At 43.4% G+C, this 15,843-nt stretch overlaps 1 long non-coding RNA gene across 2 annotated transcripts in view; it reads left to right on the top strand.

Moving 5' to 3' along the window:
* LOC147758727 (uncharacterized) overlaps positions 1-14,783 on the top strand; it is a 43,924-nt gene extending 29,141 nt beyond the window's left edge. Inside the window, exons 2-3 of one of the 2 annotated variants that reach the window (XR_015319574.1) lie at positions 12,845-12,921; positions 13,888-14,783. This is a non-coding gene — a long non-coding RNA (uncharacterized LOC147758727). The remainder of the gene's footprint in view (positions 1-12,844; positions 12,922-13,887) is intronic. The other variant, XR_015319570.1, reaches the window with a different exon arrangement.
* The last annotated feature ends 1,060 nt before the right edge of the window (positions 14,784-15,843 follow it).

Genomic DNA, 15,843 nt, shown 5'->3' with positions numbered 1-15,843 from the left:
TTACCGACACCAAGTTATGAATTTTTGGCGAGGCCTTCATCTATTCTGCGCTGGAAATGAAAACATACGTTTGTAGCGGTAACGACAGCAGCCACAGCAGAGGTTATAGTGGTAGCACAGCGGGCATCAGCAATCGCAGCAGCAGCAATAACAGAAGCAGTTATAAATCTTTGTAATAGATCGAAAGCCTGGCAGTCACAATAGTTCTAGGGCCAGGCCATAGTGGTAGTAAATTTTAAACATTGACTTCGTTGTGCTGTTTAATCAAGATGCCCGCCTGACTTTTGCGTCGGTGACTAGCTCGCTCGTTCGCCTTTTGATAGTTTGCCAACTTTGTTCAGTTTATGATCTTCTTGAAAAAGGTCAGTTCAGCAGCGGGAGATGAGCCTTACTGTGCTTGCGGGAGATAGGGAGCCGTCTCGATACCATCCCCCGCGGGTTGGAAAGTATGTGAGCAGTCTTTGTCAAATTTTACCGGTTTAAACAAACCATTTTCTGATTTGCCACTCTCACCGTTCACTCTTCCTTTCTCTCATTCATGTCCTCTCTGTCTTCTTACTCGGAGTACCTCTATATCTGTCTCTCTCTATATATATATCTCTAGGTTACTTGCAAAATTTGAATTGTGGCCAACCCTCTCGCTAGATTTTCTGGAGTAATAAGCACAGCAGTCTATAACGGAGCAGTTTTGTTTTTGGATCTGTCCCTCATCTTCTTCGCACCTCTTCGCGTACATCGTTCCTTCCTGTTAGGTTTGTGCTCTGAGTCTAGTCTTCTTTGCTTACCTTATCCGCTTAAAGCAGGGAAGGGGTCTACTACAAATGAACAGCCTTGCTTGCGTGCTAGGCTTCTCTCTACTCCCACCGAAGTATTCGAAACTCGAGACTTGACGGGTCGATACTGAAAAAATCGGGGCTGGAGGTAGATAAGCGGAGGGTGGCCTCTACTTCGCTGGAGTGCCACTGTTGAATCAGATTATCGGCAGTGCGTTTTTAATGGAATCTATACCGTCTCACGCGTAAACGTTCAGAGTTCAGAATATGAAAAGTGGAAAAGAAAAACGAGACGTCAGGAGGGAGCGTCGCTTACGCGCGCGCCAAGCAAAAAGAGAAAAAGATAGAAAAGGAACCCACGGGGAAGATGCATCTATCCCTTCTGTTAGTAAGAGCTGCGTTACTGATATATTTCATTTCTTTGTCATCGGCGGCTTGCAAACCGCTGCTGCTACTGCTGCTATTCCGCTATACTTTGATCAAGCTTCGTTTTCGATTCATTGGTTGGTCCTGATGAATTTGCTTCTAATATCGAGGCTGGTTCTAGTGCTGCCCTTGGGCTTCCTGCAAGCATCTTCGGCATCATCACGACTGCTACTACTCTTCTCAAAAACGTCCAACCTATTACGAAAAAAAAAAACGAAAAAAACTAAATAAGAAAAGAAAAACGATAAAGACTACAGCAGCAGTATCACTTGAAGTCGATGTTTTTGTGAGCTTCCATATTTTCGTTTATTGCTTGAGTGCCCACAATTATAATTCGTATCTCTTCAATTTTTCTTCATCTATTATTGTTATTATTGCCATCATCGCCATCACTATTGGCATATCTTTAACGTCAGATTCAACAACTAGAGCTGGTTTGCACAGCAAAATTTACAAAAAATTGGTTACTTACACGAGAGGATAAAGAAAAAACCGCAGATTCGTTGTCATAAATACCAGCAATAGTAGCATCACCCGCTATTAGACCGTCGTCTGCTGATCGGTAGCTTGGTGGTTCGGTATCCTCTTATTTTACTGGACATTATCTTCGCCTAATTCAGTCCAGCTGGCCCCTTTTCCATTCTAATCCTGAATGTTGCACGAGTGTTCGGTCGTCCGCACCTATGCAGCGTCCAGTGTGGCCATCAACATTTTCTGCTTTGGCGAAATCAAGCAAAGGCTTTCAGTTGTCCTGTCCCGCGCTGCTACTTATCCCCGAAGCATTCGAGATACCATTTTCCACGATCCCCACTGTCGGCATCACCGCTACTGCTGTCCATAGATGGTTGGGGTGTCGAACTCTTTTGGCGATGGCAGTGACAGGCGCCTCCGAAAGCCCCTAGGTCTTCCTTTTCATGCCTTGGTAGACCTCTTGTCGCTTTCCCTCACCACTCCGTGTACCGTGGTCTTTTATTTCTGCCAAGAAAGCTCTGTTAGGCCGGCAAAGCCAAAACAAGCCAAGCCGACAAGTCTAAGTCTCTGCCGGCACTTTTCCAATCAGATCTATGGCGGTAACGCAATTGCCGTCCGCCCGTCAGTCCACGCGTTCACAGAACAGCGTTCACACACACATACAAACGCCGGCAACAGATAACACCGATTTGGTTCCAAGAGAGCTACACATACCTTCTACTCCTACACAGCGCATAGTGTACTATACTTGCCCCACAGTTTTACTTGCAGACTACGCAACAGAGTCGCAGTTGAACGAATGGAACGGCTGGCAAGGATTGGATGCCAGCAAAAAGAACAGTAACAACAATGTCCTGAAGCCGTTCGTATCTTGTTCCTTCCTACAAATAGCAGCAACAGTACGGAGAACACCCTTCCAGCCGAAAACTGCCGCCTACGCCTGACGTCCCGACGCAATTGCAATGGCGATTTCTAACCTGACACGTAAAAGCAACGGTTCAGTAGAAATGGAAGTCTTTCGTCTACTTCTGGACCTTGGAAGCCTTCAGCAGTAGCAAAATGAAAAAGTAGCCAAAGCTTGATTAAAAACAATAATTTTTGAAGTTTTCATGGCCGTCGCTCTGGAAGAAACGGCAAGAACATCAGCAGCCATGGTAACAGTTAGCAAGCAGTCCACCTACATGCGGGTAGCGGACAAATGGGGCACTGCGCAGTCTGAGTTGGCTGGTTTGAGACCAGTTTTTGCTTCGTAAGAAGGTGTTAGAGAGCAAGAGTGGCCATATTGGTGAATGGGCACGTCGGCATAACCTGAAGTCCTGCTAACAGAGGAGCAGGTGGCAGTGTTGGTGGATAGGTAAGCAAGGAACTCAATTTAGCTCCCTCTCTCTCTCTGTATATGTTCTTATTGGATATCTAAAGCATCAAGTATTAATGATCGAGCTACTAATCAACGGCAAAACACGAGTTCCTTTGCATCATTGGTAACTCGTGGCTAAAAAAAATCTAATCCGGCCTTTAGCGTTGGCAGACGCCTACAACGTATTTGTCACTAATGTCAGGTAAATTCATGGCCCCTTAATGGACTGCTAAGTTTAAAACTCGAAACACTAGTTTAAGCAAGTTAAAAATACATGTGCCCACAACATTGTAGATATCAATTTAATATGAGCAACAAACAGATATAAACGTTTATGATATAGGGTAATCATATACGAATTGTTGCCTACCATTAAAATTGTTCCCCATTGAATAGGTGCATGCATGGTCCATAGATGTTTTCCTTGCGAGAAAGTTGCATCTATACTTAACGTCTCGACGAGTGTGCTTACCAAGAACCATTACACGTACAAACTGCAAATAGTATCAAAGTTTTTTTCACACGATAACAATATTTGACTGTTCAATTAGTACATTTAAAAATGTGCGTGCCTTCAGGTTAATGTAATCTCTAATCGTTTTATGAATCATATACCTACGATAAGTTAAGTTACAAGTTCCAAAATTTTTGTGTTACAACCGATGTTGGCTGGTTCAGAAACGATGAAGCTTTACAAGCTCCAGCGATACAAGAGATTTCCGGCGATGAAAAAGATATTCATCCGAAAAATGCTTAAAAAATTATCAAAGAGTCCTACATTTTCTAGTTCCCTCGGCATCTTAAGCTTATCAATTTTATCTAACCATCTCGAAATAGAGTTCATCCCACTCTAGATCACATTCCTAATTTATTTTTATTAGTGACTTCATTCGTCCAACCTGCGGACAATCTTCTGCGTGTATCTCTTGGTACGGACGCCATAATCGATAGCAACGAAGCAGTCTTCTTTATAAGCTAGCTTCACCTTGTATTACGCGTTGCAACGGACATATCAACGGGCATAGGACATTGTAAGAGCAACTGAAGGACTGCGCTCGAAGTATAGGAACACGTAATTGATGCAAAAGTGAGAAAAACATGCACACCACCCAGATCAACACACCTACAGAGCTACATCGCAGCCCTCCTCCAGGGTTCGCCGCTGGATCGACGCTCGCGGCTAGCTCTGCAATGACGAACCACAAAGACACTGATGATTATCTGCGTTGAGCGCAATAAAAGTAATTGTTCTAATGATATTTGTGCGTGTAAATCTCGGCGTGTGCCTGTGCAGCTGGTGCCGCGCGACTGTTACTGTAGAAAGGCGTTGTGCCGCTGCAGCGGAAGACTCTGCCGTGGTGGCGCCGCCGCCGCCACTGGGTTTCACTTAAGCGGTCCAATTCTCCCGATATGACACGGTGAAGCGGAGGGGGTTTGCTAAAAGACAGGGAACAATAGAAAAGTTGGGGTATCGTCCGAGAGTATCGGTGTAAAATGGGCAAGAGGGCTAGCAGAACTGGTAACAGGAGCTTTTAATTTACCATCGCCGACGAAGCCGTCACCGCTACAGCCTTCACCGTCGACCTTTTGGGGAGAACCATTGGCGTAGCTTGACGAGGCAGCAGGCCCGCCCGACCAGCCAGTCAGCCACTAGGCAGTCTCCACAGCAGAGGTGAAAAGTTTCTGATATTGGTTTTGGAGCGGGAGTACCATAGGTCTGTTATCGCCGACCGTCGTTTTCCCAGTAATCAGCTAGCCACCCAGCCATGCACTCAGCTACTCTACAGAGACGAGCAAGCCCAATCCAACTGAAAGACAGCCGCCACGCTTCGTTATGTGCAATGCGCGTTGACAACAAAGATGATAGGGTATATGTGAAGAACGGCCACGGCTATGGATCAAAAACTGTGAAGGAATTGTGCAACGCCCCTGCGACGTTTGTTGTGGTAATAATATAATGGAAATGATCACTTCCTACGGAAAAAAGAAGAGGGTATTTCTGATAACCAGTGCGAAAAACACTCCAATCGACAGAAGTAACTTGTTGAAACCTTTTGATGCAACGACACACTTGAAAGGTTTGGCAATTTTTTCTTGATACTTCTTTGCTTCCACTCTATCACAGGGACACTAATGTCTGGTAATTAAAATGCAAAGCTGGTGTGGTTATGCAATATGCTTATGGATGGATATGTTTTATTGTTTGCTAGGCTAACATTAGGACCTAACACGTTAAAGTTTCTGGTAGGCCTTACGATAAAATAGCTACATATTACTTTGGTGCAAACGTTTCAAAACCGAATAATAAATGTACTTTTGATATATGTATACTAAAAGCACATGTCCTAAATATATACATATATATCTAATGACCTGAAACCTTGCCGGAAGCTTTCCTTTTCGTCGAATCCGTCTTGTGGAACAGAAAGCGTTTCAAAGAACTATGGTCAATCGAATTATTCAGAAAAAATAAAAACACATTTATCTCCTAGTTGCATTTCTTTTTCGTTGAAACATAATTGTCTCTTCCGACCATTTTATGTTCCATTCCCACACAGGTCTAAGGTTCCAGCCCTGTTTTTTTTCTGGTCATCAATCAGCCAATCTCCAGCCTCGCTTGATCAATCGATACGCGTTTATGGTTTCTCTCACGGCTTTTACGCACGTATGTCCAGTAGTTACAATTAAGAGGAAAGGTTAATATTATAAACTGAAATGGGAAAAGATGATCTTATAGATAGGAGCGGAAATATTCGGTGGGTTTTGATTGGATAGCGTTGGTTATATATCATCATGCGTAGCACGTGTAGATCCGCACACCTCATAATTTTTGTATCAGAACAGAGAGTTGTGAAAAACTTCAGGGTTCTGATTTTTTTTCAGGCATACCATATGTCACCTAACGAAATATAGTACGATATTTTTGAGGATGACAACTCAAAGAGCAACTGTGTACTGACAGAATAAGGCAAATAACCTAATAGGCGTAAAAGAGAGGCAATTAGAGGTGTAGCTTTAGCAATGGCGTTGGAGTAGGAATTCTGTAAGCAAGCTTATAGAATTGTCTTTACCCGGCTAAAGATAACTAACTGATAAACCTTTCTGGCCTGCACCCATCACCCACTTAACACTGCCAGTGACCTAATTTGATAATTTATCACTAGCCTCATTTCTCTACGTCTTGGTATCTACTATCGCGAAAGCATCCATGACACTGCTTTATTAGCATTGTATTTGTATTCCTGCTGCATCCTTATGTGCGCCTATCTGATAATTGTAGTTGGCAATTGCAACAGGAGAACGTGCCTGCTTCCTTTACCATTGTTAATAGCTGAAATACTGTGACATCCCCGACTAAATGGAAGCGACCGAGGCGAACGAAGAAATCGTTGCATACATAGTAAGCTCTTGAGTCTAAGCGCGCTGTCGGGTCGAAGCCATAAAGAGGATATGTTTCCTTTGTTCTTGCGATCTCACAGAAGGGCCCGCCGATTCGGCTATATGGCCGGATATGTGAAGCAACGGTTGTGTTATAGTATGCAAGGATAGGTACCGCGCAGTTGGAGGCAACTAGGCGTTAGGAACTGCCCGAAAGCTGCTGTTATCCGGAAAGGCCACACATCGTCTGACACACAGACGAACCCTCACGGGCATACTTATGCTCAAAGATGTTTTTAGCCAGCACCATATTGTGCCGTGTCCAGCTGCCACGTTGGTCGCTCGGTGGGCAAGTGGACGGCTGGTAAGCATAAGCCCGTTCTGGCAGTGGACTACCGTGCGGGCTGGCGTATCAAATGACCAGCCCATTTGGTCGAGTGTCACTTAATGGCAATTTTTATGCAATATACCCTGTACCAGTTTGCTGGGCTGTTCACGGAAGCCCCCTGGGCGGCTCAATAGTTCGTTGACTCAATTGGTACAAGCCCCCTTTTCCGTTCGTCTCTACTCGCTTGTCCGATTGGTTCTTTGCATGGTAGCACGACGAAGCGGTTGACCGGCGTAGCGAAACTCCAATATCGAAACCCTCTGGCGGTACCTGCTAAACCTTCACTGGGTACCCCCACGAGCTGAAAGTAGGCGCCAGTCCTGGCCACGGTATGTCAGTCGAAAATCCATACTTGAGGGTTAAAGTCTTGCTGAAGCCTCGACTCAGTTGCATGCTTGTCAGCTCAACAGCAGACCCAGCGTGTTCAACAGAGAGCAAGGAAAGCACTAGAACTCAGGACTTGCCATCGGGACGAGAATGTGATATCTAGAACAGGCGAACAGTCTCCTCGCTCGGAATTGCCTCCGGCTAACGGCGACCAAAATGCGCCTTCAATTCAAAAACAGGTTAAGAATCAGGGACCTAACCTACCCTCTGGATGGTTGAGTGAAAAATAGACCGGGCCAAACTGTACATATATATGTGCGTACGACATACGCAGCACATAACACTATGGAATGAAGTGTTCGAAGATCACATATCGATAGTCTTCCATGCATAACATGAAGATCTAAAATCCGAAATATGTAATACTACAATTAAATTAAAAATAAACGCAAGTTCATTTAATTCACTTTTCAAGTTTTGTGCATTGCAGACGATTTCGAAAGTACAAACCCTATCCAGATACGGTTGTGGTTGTTCTAAACAGCTAATGAACATCTTTATTCATTGGTATGATTAAAATCGAAGGAAGCTTAATTATACTATGTCTTATGCAATAGCGAACTATCAAACTCAATAGGTATTTTGTGCAAGTTCTTGTGCTGATAGCAACATTCGCTGGTTCTTGCCCTTAGCGTAATCCTAAAAGTTGATTTAGCTGATTGTGTAACTGAAACAATATGAACGACGCAATCTAACAGATGTCAGCTTTATGGATGCATAGAACCACAGAAGCACCCAAATCTACGACTGGTCTGATGGTCAACTTCATCACTATTGTTATTGAAGGACACGGCTGACTTACGCCTTTTTCTTCGTCTCGTTACCTCCAACTCGTGTCCTCGTGGAAATGGTAGAGCACTCGGGGAAGAGGGGGGGGGGGGGGAGGCAGGACAGATTGAAATAAAGATCCGCCCAGAGAAAAAGAAGCTGCCTGCTATAGAAAAGGAAAAGGAGCGGACCCGCTTCTTGAGTGGCTTGACTATCTAGGCTGCCATAATAGGAAGATGGAGGACTTAAGAGGAGGTGATTCCTCTTCCAGACGATTCTTTTTTCTGACTGCTAAGGGGTCGCCTCTGACTGTTTGTACTTGTTCATGAACTTGTAGCTGGGGGTTCGCTAGCAGTTAGACGATAGTGGTAACGATAGCAGAGAGCGTGTGAAGAACGTCTTAAGTACCCCCGGCCTATTTGTCTTCTCACAGGACTTTTTTTCGCAGGCGGCTTCATACGGAAGGTCAGTAGCAGTAGAGCCAGTGTGAGGCTTCAGAACCATCGGTGAGGTAGCAGGCAAGCAAACCAGCCAGCTAGTTTTAAGGCTATGAAGCCTCTTTACTCTCCGGATGACTGGCTCTCCTGTCCGTTTACACGTCGGATACTATCGGGTCATAGAGGAAGGCCAAATGGTAGACAAATATTTTCAAGGAATCGTGTCTGATGACCAGTCGGTCAGTCGCTCGGCTGTCTGCTGGGTGAGTTTGGAGCAACGGCGGAGGCAAAAGCGCGCCAGCTATGGCAGCAGCGGCCTGGCTGACTGGCTGGCTGCCTGTTCGTTGTCTGCTGTACTCCGCTATTGCGTGAGTGGTCGACGCTTCGACAAGCTAGAAAAACTGGAAACAGCAGCACAGCTTCTAAGCCCATCGTTTCCACGCTCCCTGTGTACACCACTGAAGATCTCTCTGTGTCGGTCGGTCGTTTGCCTTCGAAAAATCACCATCCTAATTTTCACCCAGTGAGGCACTACCTCGATCATAAGACTAAAAAAGAACAAAGACGACGAAGAAAAAGCCAACGTACCGCTGCCATTTAGCCTCTGAGGAGGTTCGATAGCGGTTCGATGGCGGAGACTAAATCCTTTTTTCGGGCGTCAACACAAAGCGCGTCATCCAGATATTGATGGGACGCCTCAGCCTCGGCACTAGCAGCAGCGGCGGCGGCGGCGGCAGCAACAACAGTCAAGGCCGTGGAGGCCGATGGCAATGGTAGGGTGCCTGCACCTTCTTAAACCCTAACAGCAGCAAGGCTTGGCCCAGCTGATCTCTGCAGTTCGGCCGTTAGTGGTGCTGCTGCTGCTGTTGTTACGCTATAGTACTGGACGAACCTTCGTAGAGTCAGTGTAAGGCGGATTGGACTGATTAACTAGCTGTCTTTCAGAGAACATCAGCCGGCACTTAGAACTCTAAGCAATCATTCTATCTTGTTCATGTATGAGCATATGGATATACAGACATTACGACAAAGACCACCATGGGCACCTCACCCGTTACAACGTACTCCTCATCGACACCGAAGTAACAGAGAATCATGAGCTGCGGCCGGCAGAAACAAGACTCGCCATTCCTGTACGTTACTTTCTGGATAGAGCCAGTGATTCGTGAAAACTCCCCTTCACCTCTTGGGTTTTTAGGAGAGGACGCGAAAGATTCACCGGTCCACGTGCTATTTGTTCGCTGTTTGTCGTTAGCTGTTGTTTGTAAATACACTCGTACGTCAAGAGAAGGGAAGCTTTCGCTGTTGCTGTTATTAGCTGCAATATTTAAGTTATTGTGTACGTGTTAAGCCGAAGAAGGCGATAAGGATAGGGGATTAATTAAGCGACATCTAAATGCACTATGAAGTTAGTGGTATGGCGATTGGCCCATATGTGAAACAGTCATTTATCCGAGTAACTTGACAAACGGCCACGGTATCTATGCACACACGCTGATGACGTTTCTAAGCCGCTAACATTGAGTGCTATATAGTAGCTAGCAATGGACTACTTTGGCACATACTTAATTATCATGATACACACTGAAAGAAATAAAGGTAGTGGCTGAACTTCTTCTAAATAAAATACTACAAAGGTGAGAAATAATGAAATCATTACTCATTTGCCATATCATATTTGGTAATGAACACAAACTATTTTTTTTTTGCCGCCATATTTCATTTTAATTGGGTGGAAAGGGTTTCTAGAGTCCAAAATTCTAAGTTGAGCACTTGAGCGCCAGCATCGTTCGAAAATGAACCGTATTGTAGAAAATCTATATATATATATATATATATGTATGTATGTATGTATGTATGTATACATATAGTACTTCGCTCGTGGCTTGTCCGAGACCGTTGTCAGTATAGCTGGCGACGATGGTGTCACAAACCGAAACAACGCTAGCCATATTATTAACGATAAGGACTTAGCATTGATCGAAAGGGCAAGCAAAGCCAATTAAAGAGAATCTTTGTATTTGACATGACTGGACATATGCAGTTATTAAACACAGTTAAGAAGCTGAACTTTAGGTTAAATTAAAATTAAAAAAAGAAAATCGCATTCTGATTCAATATTGAGAGGATCTAAACCTGAATGCTGAACAAATGGAGCTCGTAGGTGGGGTATGCGTGCGGACCTCGGCTTGTAAGTTCACCAATAACGCTTGTCATTATATCAAAGTGTTCTTTTTTCTAAATACGTTCCAGTCATGCAACAATATATTTTTTACTCATGGCATATGTGCACAATAAGGACAACATATAAGGTAGCTGCTTGTTTTAGCTCTTGCCAGTAACAGCGTCATTGCGGAGACGAATATAACTCCCATAAGCTATCCATTATTAATGCGCTCTCAGCCAGGCTCAATAGAAAGTACCCGTTACAGAATTATGTCTACGTCATGGTCCATTAGAGCGTACGAATCAAAGCGTGACCCAACGTCCTGTTCGATGGTAATGAAATATATCCTGATGAAAAACTGCTCTACCGCTTGCGTGTTCCAACTTTTTGACCTACAAAATAGTGGAGGGAGAGATATTGAGCATCCTCTCCATTCAACAAACGTTATCGGATTGATGGATTCCCCTAGATAGTCGGTGGATGGATAACTATCACGTAACGTTGCCTTAAAGGCACCCAATCAGCAATTACAGAAGCAAACACTTTTTAACGCGAATAAGCAGGTAAAGATAGAAAATCTTACTAGCTAACTAAAAATGGGCATTACTCGCTGGAAAATGTATGATCTAATCCTTAGCTGTAAAAGTAGATTGTTCCAAAAAAAGGAAACGGGTTTTTTTTTAGCGTTAATTAAAGTACACGCTAGTAATTCGGACGCTCAATTTAATCAACACATCGGCCGCTTTAGTACTCCTTGGATGCACTGACTAACAATGGATCGATTTTAAAATAGTCAGTTAGCACGATCTCTTTAAGATTTCTATATGCTCAAACGAAAACGCGTGGCTATTAACGCAGGCCCACCGTATGTATGCCATTCAGTAAGGAAGATGATGCATACAGGAAAGTTTATAGGTCTAAATGCGTTTGTCCTATATGTAAAACATCAACGAAAAAAATTAGGGTTGCCTCATAGTACGAGTTTTGCCTTATCTAACTCTTTCACTGCCGTCACAGTAAACACACGGACTGGACCCTGCCTAGCTTGATATGGGCAAAGTCCTGACTGTTAGCAGGGAAACACGCTATGATATATCATAGCGTGTTTCCCTGCCGGGAAGCCGTCTAACTCGGACTGCTACTTCTACAGGTCATAGTCAGTAGCCAAACAAGTCTACGACAGTGAGTATGCGTGCCTGCAGACTGTTTGCCAACAGCGCCACTCCAGCCCACAAATCTGCAGCAAGAGTTGCATGCCGCCACGTTACAGACCTAGCCCATCCCCTGCGAGAACTGCTTAAGCCGCATCGTTCTATTCCCGACAAAATCAATCTCTTTTGAGGAGGTCTTCGCCACCTTCTCTCGACTCTAGTGGTCCCATTCCGTATTCCTCGGCTCTTTTCACTGTAGAACTGGCCAGTCACCTTTCATTTGGCAAGTTTGCGGCAGAGCGCTCCGCCTGGCCAGCTGCCCGTCCGCCAATTAGTCCTCGCCTTTCTCGCGCTCAACATACACCTGGCACGTCCCGTTGTACGCTAAACCCTCCGGTTTGTCTCAGCCCTGCCAGCAGGCTAGTCCGACATTAATGGCCGCTGACCAATCTTTGCCCACAGAGTGCGTATATATATATATATATATTCGTCACTTTCCTACTTATAGCAAATAAAGCTGCGCCTCAACCGACCCACCCACCAATAGATCCAGGAAGGACAGACATGTGAAGCTTCGAACAAAAGTGAGCGGGATGGGTAGAATAGGACGATCGCTCAGTCAATGAAGATATTGTGATGACGGATCATAATATCCGATTTCGAGGCCATTACCATTGTGGTAGCGATGCTGAAATTATGACAGCGCAGTCCACCTGGAGCGCCATATAATTTGTACCTTCGTGACTTCGTTAGCCGAGTGACTTCAACAGGCTCCCGTTCAAAGGCTACAGTCTGACAAAAGTTGGCTAAAAGGCCCGATTGTGGAGCTATGTTTGTACTTGCACGAAAAAGAAATCTGATAATGATTCTCGTTTGTTGTTTATGTCGGTGCCATAAACATAGTGTCATATGTCTACGTTTGATTATCGTACAAGATATAGCATTTGGCCTACTAGACATAATTATTCACTCAAAATTTAGCCCAAAACGTATTATCGACCATAAGAATGGAAGTTACGTAAACCGACTTTCCCACCGTTATTATATCCGTACTTGGATAATAAAAGAGAACAATAAATAAAACCACTAATGCGCGAGTTTGGAAGATAACATTTAATTTTTTTGCTTATGTGGACTGAAGTTTTAGAGTTCAATAGTCTTGTTAGACCCTTGTCGTTCGTCACCTGGCATTCACTCATCGGAGCATCTGATGGAAAGGTAGCGCATGCGCTTTAATCACTATGAATATGCTTGCGGAGAGATAAACTCTGTGTAGAAAAAGATCTCTTAGAACCCTCTGGGATCAGACCAGGGACGTTATTATAACAACTTTTGTTTGCCGCTTGCTTCAATGTTTCCTCCACACTAGGAGTTTTGATGGAAATCAATTTCTCGAAAATAAACTATTTCGTCTTCTACAATACCAAACATACCATACGTGCATGCACGTTATTGTGAAAACTTTTTTTTTTAGCATAGCTCTTAACTTGAAGTTCTTGATTAGTACTCGTAACTACGCCGTGCCCTTCAAGCTTCAGAACAATCGGTTTTCAATATAAAAACTATCAAAATGATTGTATGTATATACTAGACATACTGAGACGAGATATAGTTGGATGTATCGACTGGCAGATCAAACAGGTGTACAGAATTTATGATTACAATCATTCAATTTTTATTAGCTCTGCTTTGTTAAGTCGTTGAAAATCTTTTTTCGAAAAGTTTTTTTTTTGAGAAGTTCACAACCTAACTAAACTACCAAAGATTTTAACTTCAGTTGTAGTTTACGTTCGAAAAAGCTTACATTCGCAGATTTTCACATGGGTTTCCTTTCAGAAGAAAGGCTTTCAGCTATATTTTTTCCTGTCTGTTACTCTTTATGCGTCCGAAACTTCCCTCTTCAAACATTTTAACTTCCCACCAGATGACCTTGTTTCCTAACTGACGTATTGTAAGTGAGACGAGGAAAAGCAAAATCAGCCGTTGGGTATGGCCACAGCTAGTACATTGGGTTCCTTTACCCTCTGAAGAGTAAGAACTTCGTATCTATTGTATATGAGCTGACGATTACCTTAGTTACGATGCCATATAGTACTACCAGTCACACATACCTATTACAGGCAGAAGCTGCTCTAACCTGTTCCGGTATCGAGAGATTTACAATCGAACTTTTCTTAATTCCAGGTAACCAAATATTTTCCGTGCTGGTCCCAGCGACGAGGGAACTGGACCTTACTTTTATGTCTGCAGTGAACTGTTTCCCTAATGGAAATGAATTCCAACTTGCTCAGTCTATTTCGGTGCTTAGTTAAGGGTTTGTCCCTTAGAATCAAACGTGTCCCTAAATTACAGTCAGGAATTTCTTCACAATAGCGTACTCGTAAGAAGATTATTTGTTTTAAAAGACACTCAAGTTGAAGCCGTTTGCAGGCTATACTGTTAATGAGTGCAGCTTTTCCAAACGTTTTTCCTTATGCATTCATTTATCCAAGTCGGTTCCTAATTACGGCTATGTAAACTGACCTCAAACAAGCTACCTTTCATCACTTGAAATGAGGTCGTGAAAAACTGTGCTCATCTGCGTTTCAGCGAAAGGACGTTAGGCTTCAATAGAATTGGAAGATGTTGTTGGGACACCGAGAAAAGTCGAATAAATCGGTTACTGTTAAAGTGGAAATTTTCCTTGCTATAATAGGCCGACACAACACTGAATAGCGCTGCTAACTTTTATCCTTTGTTTTCTATACATATGAATCCTTGTTTACACATTTCATGGTTAAAAACGCTAGGCCCAAGGCAGGCGTTATATTGTTCAAGGTTTGTAATGTTAATGCAATCGAATGTCTGTAAAAGGTTATGATGGCGTTCGTTGCGGTGCAAAACTGCATCGCATTTTCGGTTCAGATTATAGTGATTCTTACCTGTCACGAATAGGCCCGAAATAATTTAATATTTGTTTTAACGGGTTTATTCAACAAGCTTTACAAGAAACAAGTGCAACGGGTCAACTACATCACAATGAGGTGCTGATCTGACTACAGAAACGTTGAAGTAAACCCTTGTAGCCACCTTAAAGCGTATATTTTTGTTTTGCCAAAACCTGAGAGTTTATAACATTTTACTGTAATTTTTAGGCTATTTTTACGGCCCGTGGACAGTTCTGTGCCTTAAACACTACTCCTTTGCGCTAACGTCCACTGCGAGCACTAACTTTTGTTCATTCAGTGTTTTTTAAATCTGTTCAACCAATTATGTGTGGCAAATTTACCTAAACCTGACAAAAAGAATGTCTTTTCTTTTAAAGAAAATTGGCTCGAATTTGGTAACAGCGGCGGTTTGAAGTTGCTGAGTAACAAGCCTCCATAGCTTCGAAAGTCTATGCAGAAAACGGAAAACTTTTCAAGTTAGACCTAATTCAGATTGGGTCTTTTACCACAGCATAGGCAGACAGCGGATTTCAAAAAGTCATGTCCTCGACTTACAGTTGTATTTTACAAAGTACATATATACGCTGACAACTTCCCGAAATCTCTACGAGTCACGAAATTCTCATAAACCGATTCAGCTTGGGACGAAATGCAAAACATAGGTACAATACCAATCTAAATGTCCAGCATCACTTCTACATTTTCATCTTACTATACTATGAACAATGGTAAATATGCGCCATTTTTGCGCATAATGTATCGGTAGAGTTGCCCATATAATTGTCTTAAGTTCAAATTCGTCACTTGCTTTCCGCCAAAGCATTCTAGTATAAAAGCTGGCCGAATGACTTTTTTGGGATTAACTTCCTTATATACTAAGCCCTCTCAAGGGGAAGGTACTAAAGCCGTAGCACTAGAAAGAAAAGCGTCGGACCAAACTCGATCGTTCCCATCCAATTTTTTTACTGAACGCTGCCCCCGGCTGCTGAGTTAAATGATCGACTAAACACCCCAAATGAAGGCGATCAAAGGAATAACCACACGGGCGAAGGAAAGTTCTTTCAGCCCATTAAACAGCCCACAGGCGCATACTGCGCCATCTTGTTGCAAGCGTTTCTCGTACTGCCAACACGTGTGGTTGGTATGACGCCAATCGCTTCCTTCGCGCCCGATTAAAGCGGGGTACTCTTGTTTATCATATGACGCTTTTTTC

This window comes from Varroa destructor, unplaced genomic scaffold (genome assembly GCF_002443255.2).
Source record: "Varroa destructor unplaced genomic scaffold, Vdes_3.0 BEIS01000001.1, whole genome shotgun sequence".
In the NCBI taxonomy this organism is placed as follows: Eukaryota; Metazoa; Arthropoda; class Arachnida; order Mesostigmata; family Varroidae; genus Varroa; species Varroa destructor.
The sequence above is the reverse complement of the archived record's forward strand: the minus strand, read 5'-3'. Positions and strand labels throughout refer to the sequence as shown.